We start from the raw sequence: 6,000 nt of genomic DNA on the forward strand, positions 1-6,000 counted from the left end.
CTTGTGGGCCACTTGGCCCCTTTTGGAAGGGCATCACTTGCTCCTGCAGCTCATTGACCAGTGAGCATTGCCCTTTGTGGATGTAAAATAGGCCTGTTGTTTAGATTCCAATAAGAAATGTGTTGTTCTGAGTGTTTTATTTTACCATAAAGTTGTCAATATAGTGATCCCCTTCTTTGATAAGACTCTTATGAGTTAGCTATGGTTTTATTGCAGGGAACAGACATCATGACCAAGGCAACTCTTATAAGAACAACATTTAATTGGGGCTGGCTTACAGGTCCAGAGGTTCAGTCCATTATCATCAAGGCAGGAACATGGCAGCATCCAGGCAGGGATGGTGCAGGGAGGGAGGAGCTGAGAGTTCTATGTCTTCATCTAAAGGCTGCCAGGAGAAGATTGTCTCATTCTGCACTGGTTGGAGCTTCCAAGCCCATCCCCACAGTGACACATTTCCTCCAAGGCCACATCTCCTAATAGTGCCTCTCCCCTGGCTTTGGGATAGGGCTAGCAAATCTCTACTTAGATCCACGAGGCTATTCACAGAGACAGCCCCTTCGATCGAGCGTGGTCTGTGGTCTGGGACAATGTGGAGTCTCTGGAGTATCCAGATATGCTTAGGCTCCTTTGGGTATCTAACCAGGAGTGCTACAACTAGATCACGTTGTAGTTTTGTTTTTAGTTGAGGAACCCAAGGAAATTCCTTCTTAGACACAATTTTAGTGAGCTTTCATGACTAAGGAAATCCTTGATATAGACTACTTAGGAATAAACAAGGTTTGGCTGACAGCTTTGGAAATTCGAGCCTAACCAGCGAAGAACAACTTCTTTGGCAAGGGTAATGGGAAGACCTGTGTACCTTCTCCAATGGCTCAAATACCTCCAAGTAGGCCCTACTACCTTCCAAAGTGTCACCATGGAGACCAAGCCTCCAAGGCCTTGGGGAGGTATAACTAACCCCATACTCAGACCACAGCAGGCCCACAGTAGTGATTTACTATACTGCTGGGAAGGCTCTTCCCACCCTTCAGAGAAGAGTGAGCAGCTAAGCCAGAGCCAAAGAATCATCAAAATGACCAGATCATCATTTAACAGCCAAGAGTGCTGACCTGGTCGTCCAGGGGAGGAGTTCAGAGAGACTGCAGCAGTCGACTGGTAGTCACAACCCTGTCATTGCCAATAGGACAGTAGTCTGCCCAGTCCAGCAGATTATATAAAATATAACTGTTTCTCAAATCGTTTTGTTTGTTTGTTTGTTTCCAAGACAGGTTTCTCTGTGTAGCCCTGGTTGTCCTGGAACTAGATCTGTAGACCAGGCTGACCTTGAATTCAGAGATTTGCCTGCCTCTGCCTCCTGAGTACTGGGATAAAAGGAGTACACCACCATTGCCTGGCTAATACAAGTGTTTCTGTGAGTGCCTTGGCTCCGCTTGTTTGCTATGGAAACTTATTTGAAAGCTTTACTCTAAAGGCAGAGCCACTTGCCCCACTGCCTCCGTTCCTCACTCCCTGCCTCCAGAAAGAATGCTGGAAGCTATTGTCAAAGGACTAGATGAAAAAAGACAGACAGACAGACAGACAGACAGGAAGAAAGGAAGGGAGGGAGGGAGGGAGACTGGTGACTTAGGGATGGGGGCAGTGATCCAACAGCCAGAACATCTGACACCCTCAGGAGGATGTTTCTCTAGGACATCACAGTCCTTTCACAAGCCATAAAATAGCAGGGTTGCAGGATCTCTCTCTCTCTCTCTCTCTCTCTCTCTCTCTCTCTCTCCAAATATCACTGGTCTCAATTAACCCATTGGCAAATATTGCTTGAAAGAAGACTACGAGTCAGGTGCTGGCACACACCTTTAATCCCAGCACTTAGGAGGCAGAGACACTAGAATTTTGAGTTCGAGGCCAGCCTGGTCTACAGAGGGAGTTCAAGGACAGCCAGAGAAACCCTGTCTCTAAATAAATAAATAAATAAATAAATAAATAAATAAATAAATAAATAAAAGACTGGAGGTAATCCTGAAATCAATAATCAATTCCTTTGCCCAGTTTAGTAAAAATCCCAGAAAATAGTGGTTTGTGTCCCTTGCTCAGAGAGGGCACCAACACCAACGTGACTTAGCTGACCTGCTGGAGGACACAGAGAAGAGAGGCCAAGGGCAGAAAGAACACAGATATCCTTTCGGTCAGGAGGTAGCAGCAGCCTATGGTCTCCTGCTCCTCTGTTATTTTGGGTGTTATTTTGGGTATCTGGAAAGGTCATTTTCTGTATTTAAAAGATATAATTTCTAAAATTGTCCCCATCTCAATAGGAGAGGATAAAAAAATCTAAAATATCACTAAGAGGGTATTGTCTCCTCGAGGGTTTAGTCTTCGAGCATTGCTACATTTATGGTTGGTACTTCTATAGCAGGAGCCAGGCTACCAAGAGAAAGCATCCAGAGCAATTGAAGTTCCATCCAACCAAGCGCTCTGCAGACAGGAAGCATGAGAGAGAGAGAACTCCAGGGCTTGCTCTGGTGACAAGTGGTCAGTGCTGGTGTACACCTGCAGGACAGACGGACACAGCAGAAGGGTGACACACACGAGGCCTACAGGACCTTTGTGCCTTTGGCTGCCTTCAGAGGAGGCTCAGGAAATCCTTCCCGGCCTTTGTGGCCGCTTCAGGAGAACCGGGGTGGGGACAGCTTCTGGTGGTTTTTCATATGCCTATCCTGGGGTGGTGATCCTAAGCCAGCTCAGTGGGTGGGTCCATAAAACCAAGTGTGCAACTGTGCTTTATCCACAGCTAAGGCAGCTTTAAAAACAGGAGGATGCTGTTGGGAGAGAGATTATGGGTTGGAAACATGGGATTTAGTCACTTTTTAATAGCCAGAGGTGGAGGATTTCACCTCTCTCCCTCTCTCCCTCCCCTCCCCCCTCCTTTCCTTTTTTTTAAATTCTTGTGGTGGAACGAGGTGGTCATATTCTGTTTGACATCCAGCTATCTCTTCCTAGTTAGTTCTGTACTCTCAAAACTACAGTTTTGTTTTGCTTTTGTTTTCTGTTTTGCTTTTGTGGTGGTAGCTTGCTTGTTTTTAACCAGTACGGCAGGTTATGTTGCCTTTGGCATGGGGGTGACCAGTCAGCGCCTGCTCTGTGTTTGCCCTTGCCCCCCCTCACAGTTACAGGAGTGGGGAGGCCTTGCCACCCCATCCTGTCTCAGAGAAGCACAGCTAATGATGCAAGCTTGGTTTTCGTTCTTTTGTTCTGCTAACACATTACTCAAACGCTTTGTCACATCTCTTTATGGAGACATGCTTGCCTCTGTGGTGCCTCCCCACAGGCCCTCTCCAGGGAGCCAGGGATATAGAAGTCAAAGCGATTATTCAGGTCAGAGAGGGGCAGGCGGGAGAGACAGAGAAGAAGATAGACACAGTTAGCAGCCTGGTGAGTTTACAGACATGACCGGGTTAAGCCTCCCTGTGATGTCCCTGAATACACGAAGGGGGGCTTTGTAGCAGACTTTGGCTTTTCATATACTGTGGTTGCAATGAAAATAGAGCTATTACATTTGATTGACAGAATGGAGTAGCAGCTCTTTATGCAAGGCAAAGCTTTTGTGTGAGAATAGGTGAACCGGCTTTAAGGTTTCACAGTCTCCACCTTCCCTCTCCCTGCCTCTCTCTGGTCTAAGAAGCGCCTTGGCTTTAGGATAGAGAATTCAATGAGAAAAAGCATGCAAAGGTCCCGCTATTTTTTTCCCCTTTCTCTTCTATAGCCATAGCTAGCGACTGGATTTTAAAAGAGGACCCTAAAGCATGAAGTGGGGGACTTGGGCATTCTTATTTGCATGTTAATGCCAGACCTATATGACTAACACTCATCCCATAATTTGGAAAGTTGGTGCCAAGAGCTCAGCTTTGAGAGGCACCATGCAGCGGCTTTGCACATGGGGACACGCCACTGTCCCCTGCATTTCATCTTGCACAGCTTCCCCAAGTGGCCAGTTGGTCCCTTGTGCCTCCTCTCTCTAAGTGGGGCAATGAGCTTTGGGGACCCAAGGTGGTCAGGACTTGGCAGATAGGGACATCATAATGCACACATGCATACATACATACATACATACACACATACATCTATATCTTTTGATCACTTAAAGCATTATATTTGCCACTGACTAACTTCTGGACTATTCTGGGTTATCACAAGGACTGACAACAGCTGGTTTGACCTCTGGTTTCCCCTGTGACTGTGGACACTGTTCCCTGACTGCACTCTTACAGCACTACACAGGACACGTTGGCTTTATTCATTTCTGGATGGTTCTTATGGGAACAGCTACTTCCTGGCGTTTAAGCCCAGGCAAAAGCTGAAGAGCCCTTGCTGAGGAAATCCCTTTTCTTTTTTTAAATCAATACCAGGTACCTCCCAGTGTCTGCTTGACAGTGCTAAGAGGTGGGTAAAGATGTGGGAGAAAGGTCACTTGGTTTCCATTCATTCTCTGAGCTTGGGAACTGAAGAGAAGTTGTGGGGTGAAAGAGGGGCCGGTTTAAGAATGGGTTGGCAGGCAAGCTGGAGGCTTGCACTCAGACCTCACTGCCTTGGAGCCAAGCTGATGTCAGAAATTCCTTAAGGGGCCTTTAGGAGACCAGACTCATCAGCAAATGAAGTTAGATTTGAGAGTCAGAGACTAGAGTTCAGCACTCACCATGTCTACTAGAAAGAGGTGTACCTTTAAAGAATTTAATCCTTCTGAGGGCAACTTTCAGAATGGTGACTGGAATAAGTGTATGTCAGGGTCTGTAGGAACATCCCCGGGGGAATGAGAGCTAGGTCAAACACCTCTTAGTTTCAATCACCTGCCCCTCGTGCCTTTCCTCATCTAAGTTTGAAACACCTTCTATGGATTGTGTTTGTGACTAGGCTATTTATAGCCACCAAATGTCGTCAGAATTTTTCAGTTGTTTCCTGTTCTAATTGGTTTCATGATTTGTTTTCTGGGACAGCATCTCAGTACGTAGCCCAGGCTGGTCTTGAACTTATTATGATCCTCCTGTCTCACCCTTCCAAGTGCTAGGATTATAGGAACATGCCACCGAACTTTGAAGCTTAAATCGTTTTTATTAATTAATTAGTTTGCTTGTCTGTATGTATCTATGTATGTGCATGTATGTGTATGCATGTGTGTGTATATACTTGTTTTGTGTGTGTCTCTGTGTGTGTATGCTTGAGCACAACACTCAGTCTTCTCCTAATCTAGTTTTATGACCAGCAAAATGAGGCCTCAAGTGCTTGCCCCTCTTACAGAGAGCACAGATCAATGCCCAGTGTCCACACTGGGCAGCTTACAGGATGCCCATGACTCCAGCTCCAGGGGGATGCAAGGCCTCTGGCCCTTGCCACAGACACTGACACACATGTGCAAATACCCTTCCATACACACATAAATCAACTGACTCATAAATAAACCTGTTGAGAAGATAGGTCAGGCCATGTATATAGCACATGCCCACATAAAGAGCGCCCAGTGACGATGCTTTTCTCTACCGTCTGCTTCTACTTTCTAACTTATTTTGGGTTCATGCGGAGGCTTGTGTAAGCTTCCTTGGCATTTTCCAGAAGAACAGGTGATCTTACTTTACATCCTGCTGAAACAGAAATGCAGCTGTGCCTGAAGCCATATAGATACTTGAGCTGTAGAGATCTTTCCTTCTGCAAAGAGCCACCTCTGCTTGTTCCTTGCCTGGGTTTCTCTGAAGATGGCTGCTTCAGAAGTCCTGGGTTAGATCCTGCAGCTGCTTTTCTTTTTCCTTCCCCTCCTCTCACTTTTCCTTCCTTTCTCCCCATAACTTTTTTTAAAGACTATTTTAATGTAAGTGTGTATATTTGTACATGTGTGTCAGTGTCTGTGCTGGAGGCCTGAGGCATCACACTGCCTGGAGCTGAAGCAACAGGCATCCTGTGAGCTGCCCAGTGTGGGTGTTGGGAGTTGAGCAGTGCTCTCTGTAAGGAACAGCAAGC

This window comes from Mus caroli, unplaced genomic scaffold (genome assembly GCF_978045245.1).
Source record: "Mus caroli unplaced genomic scaffold, Mus_caroli_1 scaffold_2, whole genome shotgun sequence".
Taxonomy (NCBI): Eukaryota; Metazoa; Chordata; class Mammalia; order Rodentia; family Muridae; genus Mus; species Mus caroli.